Here is a 17,063-nt window from a genome sequence, read left to right as displayed (position 1 = left end):
CCCAGGATTGCATTGCTAAGTGGGGCGAGGGGGGGTGCTTTGCCCTCACGTTATGTAGGCAGGGCTACAGCAGGCTGCAGGAGATATGGGGAGCCCTGCGCAGCCCTTCACAGTGCTTCCTGAGGCTTGGAACGTTTGCTAAAAGCGGGCTAACGTAGGAACTACCCCTTGATGTGCATCCTTTGGTGGGTGTGGAAGTTGTTCCCCCAGTGATAAGGGGCTATACTTATAGATTGCTGCTTTAAAAAAAATCTAAGGATACAATCTATTGAAAATAAAGCACCAGAAAATCATATGTAGGGGAACACGATTTAGATATTTTCCATTTAAAGCACTGAAACTTAAATATGCTTAATGTTTACTAGCCTGTGCCCAATACATCTCGAACTACCTGATCTTATTACAGTTTTGGCAACGTCCATAGGAAAGAAGAAACTTATTAAGCAATTGTAACTTACTCTTCCTGGCTTTATTGGGGGATTTAGTACAAATCTATCATATTCAGGAAATCTTCCTTGCCACTAACAGCTAATGACTAACTTTGATATTTTCTATAACTTTGATTCATATTGGAACGTGTAGTTAATTGTATTTGTGGGTAATTTATAAAGTACTAACTTGATTTAGGGCTTTAATTACGGAAATACATTATTGTTCACTCCATCTCCACTTTTAACAACCTGCCTAGACCCCTGATCTGCTTTCCATAGATATTTATTTAGTTTCGGTAATAGAATTTAAGGTGAGGCTAATGATACATAAATTCTACCTGAATACTTAATTCCACATTTAATTCACATTTCCCCTTCAGCTTAGTTACTATATATCTTGGAGAACTTGATCTCTACCAATGTGGTTCTTGATTTGTTTACATACTCATTGGCCTTGGCAAAAGAATTTTTTTTTTTACTTTGTTTAAAAAAATCACTCAAATTATGTTAGTTCTAGCAGATGAAGTGACTGTGAAGTTCATATAGCACATGAACTAAACTTACTGAAAATGATGTCGTATTTTCATTATATTATGAAAATGGCACATGATTCTTCCTCCCTCCAAGAAGATATTCTGCCAGGTTTGGATGACATTTGACATGGCCTCAGAGATTACGCTACCCTGCAGATGCCCGATCTCATCTGATCTCGGAAGCTGAGCAGGGTTAGGTCTGGTTAGTACTTGGATGGGAGACCACCTGGGAATACCGGGTGCTGTAGGCTTATACCATAGTCTTTCAAGACTGAAGGTTGCCAACCAACCAGCTCAATCCTAAATCCCCATCCCTAATACTACTCCCCAATAGTACTTAAGTCTGTACTGGCTTAGGATTTGGCTCCCAGCATGCTCCACTGATGTAGTTTGTTGCAACATGGCCAGTGGAGGGAGTGGGAAGAGGCCCCAAAGAAAAGAGGACTTAAAAGTAAGAACAAGGAGGTGTAGGGGGCTGGATATACCCTGGCTGGCAAGAAGAAGAAGATCCAAATGCTCCTGTCCTGATTGGGTGTGGAAACAAGTGATCAGAACAGGGTTGCCCTACTGCTTCCTCTTGTAGCTCTGGCTTGGATTAAAATATGAGTGGGAGAAAAATTCTGGGGAAGTAATGACTGCATTATATTGAAGACAAACATTCTGATTTCCCATTCATATTTCAAGCCAAGGAATTATGGGCTGTTGACATTAATACCTAGCGTGCAATTAGAAAATCTCTGGTAGGAGGAATATACCCAAGATAGGTTTTCGTAATTGCAGGTGTAATTAGAGACTTAAGTTAGGATGACAATTTAAGTTGCAATCTATATAGAATGGTTTTGCTTACATGATTTTACACCGACTTTTGATAATTTTATAATTGCCACTAATATTTCAGTCAGTATTTAGTCAGTTATTTATAGAGTGCATGATCCAACCAAAGTCACTTTGAAGTCCTATTGATTTCTGTGAGAGAGTTAAGTGGGTGCTGAAATATTTCCAGCTAACAACTGTAGACTTTAGTTACATTGCTCCAACCAATATTTTAAACGCATACAGATAAATGAAAAGATCTTTAAGATGAAAGACTTAACTGGATATTTGAAGATGTTTAATTCTTTTCATCACTGAAGAAAATAAGATAGAAAATTATCTGCCCACACAGAAAACTCCTTACATCCTTGTAGTTCTTCATCAAGTATCCAATAATACCTAATGAATAGAATGACATTACCGACATATAGATACTAATTATGTTGGAAGGTATCAAGGACTGTTAGTTATGGTATAGAATGCTTACCTGAAATGTAAATCTCTCTCTCTGAATGTCCAAGCAAGTTCAACTTGAGTCTCACAAGCATTTGGCTGGAATTGGGCAGCCTGCCACAAGATGTTCTCTTAGAACAATGTTGATACATTTGAATGAAGTCTTTGTCTTCAGAGCACAGAAAAAAAAATCTAGAAGTTTGAATTCGGCTTGAAGTTTTAACATTGCTTTAACGTCCAGTTTGAAGACTTTTAGAGCACTAAGCTGTGCACACACATGCTAGAAAGCAAATATTCACACCAGCTCTCATAGAAGAACACTAGTCAGCTTAGTTTCTTATATTTTCTTGTTTTTCATTTTGAAATCAGTTTTGGGGTACACATAAGTGTGACTAACAAATAGTAATATTTTAACTGAGTTTTAGTGGACTAACTGCATTCTAGAGTTTAAAGAGACATGATATCAAAGCACTTCCAGATTAACACATTGCAAAGGTCAGATTCCCAGAGAAAATCCTTTCACAGCAGTTTTTAGATGAACACACACACCGTGACGTCAATAGCAAGTATGTTGCATTTCACGGGCTGCACATGAAGGCCACAGTGGATCATGCGATGGTTATAGATGAGGTCAGGTTTGTGTGCAGTGCCATTGGCTAACTGCTGGGGGTATATTGTATATGATGGATGTATGAGATGGCCTATTATATAACAATGGATGTTTTGAACCCACCAATGAATTGTCTCCAAATGTGTTTCAAGGAGGGAACCCCAGATTGTAATAAAAGTCAGCTAAAGGAGGCATTACACGCTTCTCTTCTTCACACTTCCTATGCAAGCAGTCTCCTTTGAGGCTTCTCTTCTTCACACTTCCTATGCAAGCAGTCTCTTTTGAGGCTTCTTTTCTTCCCACTTCTGTTGCAAGTAGTCTCCTTTGGGGTTTCTCTTCTCCCCATTTCTGATGCACACAGTCTCCTTTGGAGACGTGGATGGATTTACAATCTTTTGCTGATGGATTTACAATAAAAGCCTGGATCTGATCACTTTTGTCTACTGAGTTTGCTTTGGTACCTGGGATTACAGTGCAACATCTGAGATCTCTTGTAACATCTAGGATCCCTTGTAACATCTTGGTTTTTGCACCTTGCAACAATTATAGTCCTCCTGTCCTAGGGAAATATGGAAAAATGGTCAATGTGCCTTTTAGAAAGCTTGAGGAACACAAAGCATTATCTTTCCAGATCTGCAGGACTCTCATTTTTTTTGTTATGTTTTATAAGGTTTATCTTTACTCCCAAAACTGTGTAGTGCTCTTTGATTGGACCAGCTTTTCCCATTCACTTGGGGCCACAAACATGTCATATATCCGGCATTTCCTTCTTCACTGGAGTCTTCTTTGTGACAACAAGGCCTAATGAAACTCTTACCATGCAGGATAGGGTGACAGGGACTAACAGACTATATAAGATGAAAATAAGAACCAGGGGACATCTGCTAAAATTGAGTGTTGGGAGAGTTAGAACAGACAAAAGAAAATATTTCTTTACTCAGCGTGTGGTTGGTCTGTGGAACTCCTTGCCACAGGATGTGGTGATGGCGTCTGGCCTGGATGCCTTTAAAAAGAGATTGGACAAGTTTCTGGAGGAAAAATCCATTACAGGTTACAAGCCATGATGTGTATGTGCAACCTCCTGATTTTAGAAATGGGCTATGTCAGAATGCCAGATGCAAGGGAGGGCACCAGGATGAGGTCTCTTGTTATCTGGTGTGCTCCCTGGGGCATTTGGTGGGCCGCTGTGAGATACAGGAAGCTGGACTAGATGGGCCTATGGCCTGATCCAGTGGGGCTGTTCTTATGTTCTTAATTACCCCAATCTTATCCAAATCCCGCACATCCTGGCCAATGCACACACACCAAAGAGGCAGCATGGTGGGGGGGCGGAGGCAGAAGCAGAGGTTTCCTCAGAGTAAAGGCTTTGGTTCCCTTGCTCTGGGGAAAGCTTCCCCTTTCCTATGGGTCTCCTCAGATCTGCACCAGTTCTGTATTTTGCTGGCAGAGAACAGTGGAAATGGTGGTGGAAAGGGAGAGAGAGAGAGAGAGAGAGAGAGAGATAGTAGCTGCACAGTCATGCCACTGATTCAGCCCCCTACCTCCCCCATTCCACCTCCCTCCTTGTCCCCTCCCAGTCCAGAAACTTTGCCATTCCTCCATCTCCTTCCCTTCTTCCCACTGCCCACCTCTACTGCTGCCTTACCTAGGACTGCCTTACCTAGGACTGGTGGACAGTGTCTTTGCTGCTAGCCTCTTCTGCCTGGATCCTGTTGCTTTTGCTGGCTAAGCTCTTTTAATAGTAATGGGCTGCTGCCCGAGTTGTTGTAAGCATTCTACTAGGGGAACCTGAAACACTGAAATCCCCTGTTTGAATGTCTGCAAGCCGAACTGAGGCCTGGATGCATTGTGAATGTTTGCAGCTTTGCAAGGGAATCAAACACCCATGGAGATTCTTTTTCACTTGAACATTGGCAAAGAATCAGTGCTCACAAGTTTGACCTTTTATGGGCACATTCAAGCCTTGGAGGTGATGGTCCATAAAGGCTGGAGCGTTTGTGGACGTTCATATGGACCATATGCAAAAGTGTGACTCCATTGCAGGTCAAACATTGGGATTTCAGGTGACTGCATCCTAAATATAAGCAATTCTTCTTGCTCCTCCATGACAACACCTAATAGCTCATAAATGTTTGAAATGAGGAATAGTCTAAATGTAATTTATTCATATGAAATGAAACTCATATGAGAGAATGTTGGGGCAGTCCTCCCTCTTTTGACAGAACACTGATTGGACAGTGAGAACTTGATTAAAGTGCAGAATGCTTTTTCTCTCATAATACACAGGCTGATCGGAGCCACTGCAGTGTGTTCTGACTCCTCGGTTTATCTTTGTTCTAGCTGTGCAGCTCTAAATCAAGATAAAAAGCAACTCGACATGAAGGAAAATAAAAAAGGTCATTTAATCACCCTGTTAGCTTAAAATGATTATTGATTCCTAGAGGTGACGTCTAATTCTGCCAGAAAACCCATTTCAGTAATGATTACTGCCCTCTGCTTTATCTATTATACTGGAGGTTATTAAAAGTGGGAGTCTCCAGGGAAGTACATGGGCTTCGACCACTAATATCATATTTAATATTTTTTATCAGAACAGAGATTCAGACGCTGCCCTTTAACCTACAACAGAATCAGGATAGACAGTTAGGAAAGTGTGTTTCACTGTAAGTCTAATTATTAATATGCCCCATGGAAATCTAGTAGCACACGGCAATACATGATAGATAAATACCAACTGGGACAAGGGCCTATTGAATGTTTCTTTGCTTCTTATTGCCAGGTGTGCGCAGCGCAAGAAATACGGTGTCTAAAAATTGTTTATGCCTCAATGGATTTTTTAAAAAATGAATTATAACTTCCCTTTTCTCAGAACTGTGGAGTTTTCACCTACAGCAATCTTGAAGAGTTGCACCTAGTTTCTTTCTTCTCTATAAAGAATAAAGTTAATTTGCACTCAAACAGCCCAATCCTGAGCTGCCAGGAGCATGGGGCTGCCACAGCAGTGAAAACAGCTGCTGCGGCATCCAATGCACCTTGGACAGCCACCACTGCCTCCTCTGAAGAAGGGAACATTCGTCCCCTTCCCCCAAGTAAAGGAAGTAGCCCCGCAATGGCTGGAGTGTGGGAGCCTCACATAACGATATAGGGTCAAATGAACAAATGTATTGGCAGCCAGGCAGACGAGTGAGAGACAAGAGACACATGGGTTTTGCAATCCAACCTTTTATATCTTTTTCTCCCATAGAAGTGCATGAGATCTTTTGTGGGGTGAACCCATCAAAGAACCTTCTTTTATAACTTGATGGCTCTTGATCGCTCATTCCTGGCCCTAAATGGGTGTGGTTATTGTTTTCCACCTCACCCAAAAAATTTGTGACAAGCCTGGAGGCCAGTCGCTTTATTAGTATGAAGTCCTTGATTGAATTTGGCCATGGGGTTGGCGAGGACAGCTAGGGTAGGAGAGGGCTTCTCTTGCATAGCTAGTATCTTATTTTAGTCAGAGTCAGGAAGCTCCCAGGTTGTGCCTTTTGTTCACAGGTTCAAATGTGCCATGCAAGAAAAGTGTGGCCTCTCAGGGCGTTTTCCAATAAATGAAAGCAGGCAAAGCTTCTTCTTCCAGGGTAGCCGGATAGATGGAGGAGGCAGAGAGTTACGCAATTATTCTGATGATTAAAAGTGTGGCCTTCCTCTGTGCTGTGGGATTTGAGGCCTCTTGACATCAGTACATTTTCAAAGCCACATCATGCTTTCCTTGCTGGCACCCAGCAAGTATACATGCGTTGTATACATGAATACTTGCATTCAAATGAAAAAAAAGTTTTCAGGCAATAACTTGTATTACATACAGCCATGTAGGGACAATGAATTCAAATGATTTGAGGTTTCAGATGGAGGTTTGAAGTGTGTGATTTTTGTTTTTGGGGGTTTTTTTCTCCAAAAATGAGATGCTGGAGCATTCTGACTTAAAATGAATGCCCCCATCTCAATATATGGGGCCTGTTTGTAAAGTAAAGCACACTCAACACATAGGTACTTGATATGTCCTGGGACTGAACCATTGCACTAAGAAGACATCATGTTAGCCAGCTCAAATAAAGGCCCTGCAGATATATGGTTAAAAAAAAAATTTAAAAACTAAAATAAGAAACCTACAAACGCATGTCATGCAGGCTGGATGTGTTCAGCAATTCGTCTTACCAATTTCTCTGCAGTCACAGCTCCATTAGACAAACATTCCCTTACTTTGAGGCAGCCTCTGTGAGTGACACCCAACTGCAGGCTGCAGCACACGTTCCATTGGCACCACTATGCCAGTGCTGGAAAGCACTGACATAAGGGGTTAGGATTGCGCCCTTAGCCACCTGGCTATTGGCTGCTATTGGGATTCTCATTTAGAGAAACGAACAAGATTGAAAACACTCTGATCTATTATAAGGCTATAAAATGCTGTCATGTGGAAGATAATTCTTACCAAAGAATGCAAAAAAAAGTGCTGAAGAAAGTAAAACTTGGATAGAACTAGACATAAATTACTAAAAGTACACGTTACTGGCAGAACATTTTACATTTTGCTATGTTGTCTCTGAAAGACCCCCAGAAAACTGAGCCCCCAGTTACATAGCTGAATGAAGTTTAACTGCCTGTGATTTAATTAATATAGTCTACTGTCCTCTTTATTTTAAGAGCAGGAGCCATCATCAGCCTGCATGTATATAAAAAAGATCTATTTTACAGTTACTTGTAAAATTCAAGCTTGATAAAGAGCATATGAGCAGGAAAGCTGGGAACACATTTTAACAGATAGTTAGACCTAGGACTACCTTCTCACCTATTTTGTGGATGCATTTCAGACACCCAGCTAATGTACATAATGTGAGCTGAGAAGCTGATCAAAGCCTAAGAGAAAGAGACGAGCCATCCAACAAGTCTTTGGTTGGATGTAATGTTCAGATATAAAAACTGATGCACCCCAAATATAATTGAATATCAAACTCTGAGGTCATTGTTGTTCAATCTGTGGGTTGTGATCCCAAGAGGGTCATGAAGCCTTATTTGAGGAGTTGCAGCAACCTTTCAAAGCTCACCTCTTATAGGAACAAAAATGGCTCATGCTTCACTTTCACTTATTTTACACAATTATCCACATCCATGAAGCTTGTAGGGGTGGGTGGATGGGATCTGGGAGGGGGTGGGATTGGCGGTGGTTCCCCAGTCTAGTGTCTTTATTTATTATGGTTGTGGCACAGAAAAGGTTGAAGACAACTGTGCTAGGTAAAAGGTGTGCATTACATGTTTTCTACCACACATTCAATATCCCAATACTGTATACTGATAAACCGTCAATAAAACATTTCATGAAATGCAGGGTTGTTTTTTTTAATATAATGACCTCTACCAAATTAGCGATGAGTGAAATGCAGAATCCATCCATCCATCGTGATGCAGAATGAGCTTGCTGTTTCTGAACTTTTTCAGAGAATTTCTAGGGGAAAAGTCCATCTCCTTGCATGACGGAAGTTCTCTAAACATGGAGAAACTCTCTATTAGTTCTCCCTCCACTGTTCTCAATCTTCCCTGATTATTTTCAAAAGGAAAGTCAATTTCCCTCCTTGCTGCCTAGTACACAGCCAAAAGTTTGCCTCCTCTTGCAGGAAGCCTCGCTGTCTCAGCAGCTAATCTACAGCTCAATTTCTTCCCTCGTTTCTGGTTCATGGTATAACACTAACCTTGTAAGGTAGGGCAGGCAAGTAGCTGGTACGCCTTCATTTCATCAGGATGAATATCCAAGTTCCAGTTCTGGGGCCTGGTCCGCTTCCTCAACAACATTCAGTTCTTCTGGCTTGTCTTTCCTATCGGTTTCCCCTCCTTCTACTGCACTGGTCTCTGTGCTTGTTTTGTCTCTGTTTTTGATGACAAGGCTCCGGTCAGGCTGTCACTGTAGGCTGGTATGTACACAAGTTGTCCTTGGTTATCAGCTTCTGGCAGACCGTCTAAGACAGTCTGGTGCTTGTCAGCTTTCTCATGCTTGTCAAAGCACAGGACATGGCTGACTTTCACCTTTCCCTTTGCAGGCTCATTGTTTTGTAACTTTTGACAATGGAAAATATCTAACTAAAATGCCCTCCTCAGCTCTGATATCTAGTTGGATCTTCACTCTTTTGGTACAGATGCACAGGCCTTGCTGCCAGATATTCTACTGCAGTGGTTCTCAAAACGTTTAGCACCAGGACCCACTTTTTAGAATGACAATCTGTTGGATCCCACCAGAAGTGATGTCATGGCCGGAAGTTACATCATCAAGCAGGAGAAAGAAGGAAAAACACCGCCTCATACAACAAAATCAAATCAAGTAAGTAAGTCAATTCAAAGTGTATCATCTTTATGCTCCTGGGGAACTTGTTGCAAGCAATTTACCATCCTTTGCTCTTGTCCCATTTCCTGTGCTTGTCCCATTTTCTGTGCTTGCTTAGGCTGGGTACTTGGCTTCCACCATTTTACTTGGTCTCTCACTACCGACGTCTGCATCATTGTTTCCATGTTGCCAGCACCGTGAGGGCCTTTAAAGCTGTAGATAGTTTTTCAATACACTTTGTAGTTTTCTCTAAATGGACCAGTTCACTTTGTGCCAGGGTTTCCCAAGACATCTGATGCTGGGATACTCCTTCATTGTCAGGGGAAAACCTTTTGGTGTCCTTAACAGCAGGAATAGATTCTGGCTGTTCTGCCCATCCACTGTGTCCTTGAACCAGGCAGATTTGCAACACTGTTAATTGTCGTTGTACCTTGGTTTTCCATGGTCTCTGCCTCCTCAGCCCCATTTGCCATCCTTTCCCTGACACTGCTATCCAGTTCTTCAAAACACTGTTTTGATGGTATGGGGTGACTGCAATAACCACTGGTCCAGGCACCATTTGCTCGTCTGGCACCATTACGCTTCACATTTCTTTCATCTTTTCATTTGAGGGTGAGATATCTACCACCATGACTTGGCAGTCCACATCTCTTCTGTTTGAAATGGACAGGGGATGCTGGCAATCTAACATCCCCCGCTCATGCTCATTACAAAACAGGAGTAGAGCAAGGAGGCGGCATACAGCTATCTTTGCAAGTGAATGAAAGGGGTAGGTACACTCCAAATGGCCTTTCCCTGCCTACTTGCTGCTTTGTAAGTACCAAGCTGGGGGGGGGGGTGACTTGGAACCACAGCAGCTTTTCTTTATACTTCTTCTATCAGTGTCAGAAGGAGAAGGAAGCTGCTCGAGGAAGGAAGGAAACTTGCTCCCATGAAGTTGGAAGAGAACTGGAGCACCTACTGGAGCAGCAGGCTGAGGAGGGTGGTAGACAGATGGGCTGGAGGCTGTTTATCACCTCTTTAGAGTAACCAAGGGTGCTGTTCCTTGAGAAAGCTTCGTGTGGCCTAATGGTTGGACCACTCCTGGGTTTGCCAAAGAAAGTCTGCAGATTGCTGTGTGCTTTGTACCATGGGAGCCTCTGCACACCAGGAGAGAATGATTGCATGTACGTCTCTAAGGCTGCAATTCCACACCCCCACACACCTGAGAGTAAGACCCATCGAAAACAATGGGATGTACTTCTGGGTAACTGTGTACAAGATTATGGTGTAATTTAGGCTTCCTAATACTCACTAGAATAGGGGTGCTCAATACGTCGATTGCGATCCACCAGTCAATCGCGAGGCAAAATGAGTCAATCGCAGGCTTCTCTCCCGTCCACGCATCCCTGGGAGTGAGCCCCTGGCAGGCTTTTGAGCCCAGGGAGTGAGCCAAGGGAGCCCAGGGAATGAGCCCAGGGAGTGAGCCCCTGGCAGGCTCGTCCCTGGGAGAGGAGCCTCTGGCAGGTTTCTCTCCTGTCCACGCATCCCTGGGAGTGAGCCCCCTTGACTCTACTGGGGCTGACTTGTGAGTAGACCTGAAGAGGAGCCGCTGGCAGGCTTCTCTCCCATCCATGCATCCCTGGGAGTGAGCCCTGTTTACTGGGGCTGACTCACCTTTCCCCTGTTTTTGCACTGGTATGTATGGAGATCTGCCCCCCCCCCCCAACTTCTATCTGTTGGTTCTGTGTGCAAGGGGTTTTGCACTGGTCTTGCTATGATGTCTATATAGAGATCTTCCTTCCCCCACACCTTTCCCCTGTTTTTGCACTGGTATGTATGGAGATCTGCCCCCCCCAACTTCCATCTGTTGGTTCTGTGTGCAAGGGGTTTTGCACTGGTTTTGCTGTGATGTCTATATAGAGATCTTCCCTCCCCCACACCTTTCCCCTGTTTTTGCACTGGTATGTATGGAGATCTGCCCCCCCCCAACTTCCATCTGTTGGTTCTGTGTGCAAGGGGTTTTGCACTGGTCTTGCTGTGATGTCTATATAGAGATCTTCCCTCCCCCACACCTTTCCCCTGTTTTTGCACTGGTCTGTATGGAGATCTGCTCCCCCCCCACTTGTATTGGAATCGAGGAAGATCTGGTGAGGAGGTAGATGTGGTGTCAGCAGTGGCCCCTTTAAGGGTAAGGCCTGGGCATCCAGCAGAGTGTGCTGCACAGCTGCAGCCACTTGAAGGCAATAGGGCCCTCAGGGATATAAGAGCACCTGAGGCAGGAAGGGCTCCACTTATTTATGTGAGTCAGCCTTTTCCTACAGGAAGATCATTAAGTCCAAGTACCATTCCACCATGACTGATGAACATTTGGAAGTGTGCTTGAGGCTGGCTGTCAGCAGCTACTGTCCGGACTATGCATCCTTGGCTGATTCACTTCAGTGCAAGTCATCAAAGTAAACTCAAGTAATTACAAAAAATGTTTATAGTTAATTATGTTGTGTTGTGCAATATTGGCTCATTCGGTTATGCAAGGTACACCAACATACATTATACACATAAATGTTATATGTTATGATGGCGCGAACATTATAAAAAAACTCTGGTAGATCTCCAGGCCTTGCTGGGTTTCAAAGTAGCTCTCGAGCCAAAAAAGTGTGAGCACCCCTGCACCAGAATGTAGTCTTTTCTCAAGAAATATAAGCTGATCACAGTGCATAGGCATGTGCTTGTGTGCTCTCCTGTTACTCCAAGCTCTTTAGTAAAAATTTAAAACTGCCGTGTTCTTTAGGCAAACAATTACAAATAACCATTTCTACTTCCCTTTCCGCTTCCCTTTCAAGTCTCTTTGGACCCCATGTATTGCTTGCTTTAGTATATTTAAGAAACCTTTAGTCATTAAACAAGCTCAATTGCTGTGCCCTCTAATACAGCTTCAGTAATTAACAGTAATAGACAAAGATAAGAATCAATTGAGCCTGTTCTAGGGTAACAGTGATACACTTAAGATCATTCCTGTACTGTACTGAGTGATTTTCCCCTTTGATTTCACATGTCTTTTGTTCCTGCGCGAGCATGTTTTTAAGTGAACTTGCATTGACTTTTTTATTACCGTAGTTAGTGGTTTGTATGTGTGGTTTTGTTTTAAAGCAGGAAATGATAATCTGGCTATGGACTGAACTTTGAACTTGCTTGATGACACAGGATCGTCGTATGTCTTCTCTGGAATTTCCAAAGAACACCCAAAATAGATTTGGCAAGGAATAAACATGAAACAAAAGCTCTGCCTCTTAGCTTATTGGACTAACTGCCCAGTCCGATCATTTCCTCCACCATAGCATGCAGCCATGTCGGAACGGGCTGCACGGCATGCTGTGGTGGGGGGAGGGCGATTGGGAGGCTTGAGAAGGGAAAGGGAAAATATATTCCCTTAGCCCTATGTAAGCCCCTTGACCACCAATGGGTCTCCTTGTGCCTACATGAGCTCTTTAACTGAGGACACAAAGAGGACATAGACAGCAAATGTCAGCTTACTCCAGAGGGGATAGCATCCAGCACAAGTGGCCTGTGCCAGATGCCACTGTCGTCTCTGACATATGTGTGGCCCTCCCCTTGACCCACCCAATCCTCCCTCCCTCTGCCACATTACGCCCACCCTGCCAACTTACCAAAGTTAGTGGGGCTTCTCCTTCCTACTGCCATGCATAGAGTCCTCTGCAGCAGTGGTCTGGAAGCACACAACTATGCATGCTTCTGTACTGGTGTTTTCTATGCCATAAAGCATGTTCTGCCACCAGAACTAGCATTCCAGCAGCAGCAATGCCACTTAGGATTGGGCTATAAGACAGCAATTCTATGACACTTTCCCAGGAGTAGGCACCATTGAGCAAAATGAGACATCTCAGTAGACATACATTGGGTTCTGCTGCAACAGTGCAACTCTGTGCGTGTTTAACTCAAATGTAAATTCCACTGTGATCAATGTTGCTTACTGCCTGGTAAGCATATTTAGGATTGCAGCATTCTAACTGATGCAAGCCAGTATGGCAGCATTGTTACTCCAGGGGAGAAAAGGTCAATTTGACAGCATCTGAGATGTAATGTGTATTTTTTAAAAAAGTTATTTAAGACAGAATAGGACAAATAATTAGCCAAGGGTGTTCATAATGCAGCAGGGACAAGATTACTGTCCCCTTAGGAACTTGAAAGCAGGATAACATCAGGCTAAAGCAGTGATGAGAGAAACAGTTCTTGTGGACATCTTGTCTTCATTAGGTATCTCAATGAAAAAAGAAGCCTGGGGTCAGTTCAGATGATAACTTGCATTGTGTGATTACTGACATGCACGCTCCTGTGGCCTGCCTCTCCCCTGGCATATATTGTCGGTTTAACATCAAGTCCAGAGGGCAGTTTCAACAAACCACTACCCTCCATGTGCACCATTAAGAAAATTGGGATGAAGTGAAGGGCTAGGACATCAGGAGCATGCATGTCAATAATTGCCTAGGACTGGTTGGATGGGGGTGGTAGAATCTGAACCAGACTTGTGTGATGGAAATACATTGTATAGCCGCTATTAAAGATCTGACCCCGTGGTAGTTCTCATGGAGGGGCAGTTGTCTGTTGCTTCCTGCCACATCGTAAGATCAATTCTCCTTGACATGCAGGCCTTTCTCAGGTTGTGGTGATACCATATTACATGGCCAGAGGGCTGCAGACAACAGTTTTCCTATACAGTTGGAGGCAACATGTGGGAAGCTTTTAAGAAGCTGTGACCTGATTTCCTGCTGTTTAAATTCTCTCTTTATGAACTCTAGTATAATTATGTTGTATTAACATGGAGGAGCATTTAGTCAACCTTATCCATGTAAGTTAGAATTTCAGGTGTACGTTTTTAGGAAGAATTTAATCCACTTTAGGAAGAAGTGAGCAGGGAGAGGGCAGCTGAGGTTTTCTCTGCTTTCCATTACCCCACTCCAAATTCTCCCAAATGGCTCCCACACCACAGGGTTTCAAATGTGTGTTTGTAATGCAAGTTCACTTAGAAAACATGACATAGAAACACACAAGCAAACAAAATAACACTTCCCTTCCCGCAGGACGTTAGTCCCTGATGCTCCCTGCTGAGTGTATATTCAGCAGGAAACTCAGGTTGCTGCTATATAATGCATGAGATAGTCTTAGCAAAGTGTTTCAGGCTTAATTTTGTGCATTGCTACAAATGCCTGGCTAGAAAGTATGCATGCGCCGTATTAGCTGTATTGCAAGTTGTGTTGAATCCACTGAGAAAGGTGCTTTCCTCCTTGAATTTATAGGGAAGCAGAGTGTAATCCCTTCCTAGTCTTTGCTTCCATGTACTTAATGTAGTCCGCGAAGCTTCTCTTAGAGCCCAAACCTATTGTTTCCCCCTCCCCAAAGCAGTGGTGCCAAAATGGTGACAGCTTCATCCTGTGGTGGGGGTGGCAGTCTAGGAGGTCTTGTCTGAGTTAGGGAACAATCATTCCCTTATCTGGGGGTAAGCCCCCACACTGCGGCGGGGGGTCTACTCAGACCTGTGGTAGCTAAATAACTGGTGCGTATCCATGCGGACATGCACAACAGCATCAGATCCAGGAAGGGGGTTAGGATTCGGTGGCCACCACTGCTGCCAAACTTGCCCCCTTCCCGGAGCAATCCGCCAAGCCCTGTCTCTGACCCATTTCAGCACCCTGCTTCCATTCTGCCCCCACCCTCTCCCATGTCCATTTGCCAACTAATTTCGTTCGTCCCCTTCCCCTGAGTAAGGTAAGCAGTCCCGCAATGGGGCTACTCTCTTTACCACTGAGCAAAAGGTCGGCGGTAGAGTAAAGGTGCTGGTGTAGGGTGCATAGCCTTCCACAAGTGCCCTGGATCCTGCGGAGCTCAGCTCCGTGGATCCTCCTCCCACCCGCCCCCTGGCACGCCTCCCGCCTGCCCCTTGGCACACCTCCTCCCTGCCCACGCCAGCCTCCCCCCTCCCTGGAACACCTCCCCCACACACCCGTCCACACCCCCACCTCCTGTTCCACAGCCTGGCAGTCTGGGGGACCGCCGAGCCGTGGAACCTGGGCCACCGCCCTGCACTAACCCAGTACTGGCCGACACTGGGCTAGCACCAGCGGGAGTCTGGCATTTGCGACTGTGGTCAGTGGCACGGAGCCGTGCCGCCAACCACAGGTTTAGGCTCTCAATCATTCCGTTTTACCCTGACACATGGATGCAGCTGCCCTGGAACTACTGAGTTTTCTGCTATGGAAGCCTGATGCAGTGAGGATAATTCTGAGGCATGCTCAGGTCACACATATCTAATTTGTTGGGCCTCATTGCAATCTCACCTGAACTGAAAGTGTGACCTAGAATACACCCAACGCTGTGGTTGAGCATTGTAAAGGTAGATGGAAAATGGAGGACAAGGTGTCATTACTGATTACTGGAGAACTCTTAATACAATCCCAAGGAATCCCAGAGTTCCCCACAACATATCATGAAATGCCACTATCATTGACAGTGTATCACCCCATATCAGCCAATGTGGCCTTTAAGGTCTGAGGGAGAATTGTTGGTCAGGAATCATTATGTCAGAAGCATGGTTGGTTGGGACTTCAAACAGGATGTTCTCTGCATTGCCATCTTCCCCAGGATCAAGTGTCTGTAGCTGTTTTAACAACATCTAGAAACATGAATTCTACTATTTCCTGTTAGTGAATATTATTTTGATTTGTTGGTTTTAATTAAAGTATTTTAAACATTCAGTGGAGTAAAGACAAAAATGTAATTAACTGGAGCTGGGATGAAGGGTGAGCACAAGCATCACAGAATTGTGGAGTTGGAAGGGACCTTTGCGATCATTGGTTCCACAACTGTTGAAGTGTAGCACTTAAGGTTGATGCTGATAATGCTGAAGCAATGGGGACACTTGCTTTATCAATACCGTGACTCCTGGATCTGGGCAGACTAGATTTACTTGAACCCTTCATGTCCTCATCCAATAAGGGTGATGCATGAAAACAGGATTCCAACTTTAGACCAAGAAAAACAAGTACAAAAGCACAGTCTCTGTGTGTGATTCTTAGCTCTAGCTCTCTGCATTCAACAGTCAGGAAATGGGGTACACAATGTTTGCCACTGGACCAGTCAGCTTAAAGTACATGAAGTAGCTTTTTGGGTTAGGTTTGTTGCTTTAATCCACCATCGCTTTCTTTTTGTCTGTTGAGACATCTGTTGGATGGCTTTGCAATCCTCTACAGTTCACACATATCTGTATCAGGGCCTAACCATAGATTTTTCCCTTTTGTTCTTCTGTTCCTAATAACACCATGCAATTCATGGTTCTTATCTGCTGGACTCACATTACATCTTCTCAGGAAGTTGCATATGATATAAATTTTTGTAACCAATATATTTCCAGTATGCTCAAGTATTAAAATCATCTGTGTCTTTTGACTTTATTCTTTTATGCCATTTCAATAACAACATCGGTTGGCTAACAACAATTAAGATCTTGGCCTGACGATATCAGAGTTTAGTAGCTTGTGTTTGACCCTTTCCATCCATTTGGTAAGTTTTGATTTTGTCAGTGCATGGTTGGGTATACATACAAAGAAACATGGCTTGCATTTTATTCCTTTGATAACCGCCACAGGTAGTGAAATAGGGCTATGGGCCAAATCCTATCCAACTTTCCAGTGCCAATGCAGCTGTGCGAATGAGGCATGTACTACATCCTGTAGTGGAGAACAATCATAGAGGCCTCCTCAAGGTAAGGGAAGGTTTGTTCCCTTACTTCAGGCTGCATTGTGGCTGCATTGGCATTGGAAAGTTGGATAGGATTGGGTCATACTAATCTGATTTTTTTATTTGCAAAATAAATATTT

General features: G+C 43.8%; 1 long non-coding RNA gene and 1 pseudogene across 1 annotated transcript; one reads left to right on the top strand and one right to left on the bottom strand.

Moving 5' to 3' along the window:
* The first annotated feature begins 1,102 nt into the window (after positions 1-1,102).
* LOC136638261 (5S ribosomal RNA) lies at positions 1,103-1,215 on the top strand (annotated as a pseudogene).
* Positions 1,216-8,190: 6,975 nt separating this feature from the next.
* On the bottom strand, positions 8,191-8,855 carry LOC136638753 (uncharacterized). The gene is made up of 2 exons (XR_010793643.1): positions 8,567-8,855; positions 8,191-8,361 (listed from the first exon to the last, which is right to left on the bottom strand). It is a non-coding gene; the product is annotated as an uncharacterized lncRNA (long non-coding RNA).
* Positions 8,856-17,063: the final 8,208 nt, after the last annotated feature.

This window comes from Tiliqua scincoides, chromosome 1 (genome assembly GCF_035046505.1).
Source record: "Tiliqua scincoides isolate rTilSci1 chromosome 1, rTilSci1.hap2, whole genome shotgun sequence".
Lineage (NCBI taxonomy): Eukaryota > Metazoa > Chordata > Lepidosauria > Squamata > Scincidae > Tiliqua > Tiliqua scincoides.
The sequence above is the reverse complement of the archived record's forward strand: the minus strand, read 5'-3'. Positions and strand labels throughout refer to the sequence as shown.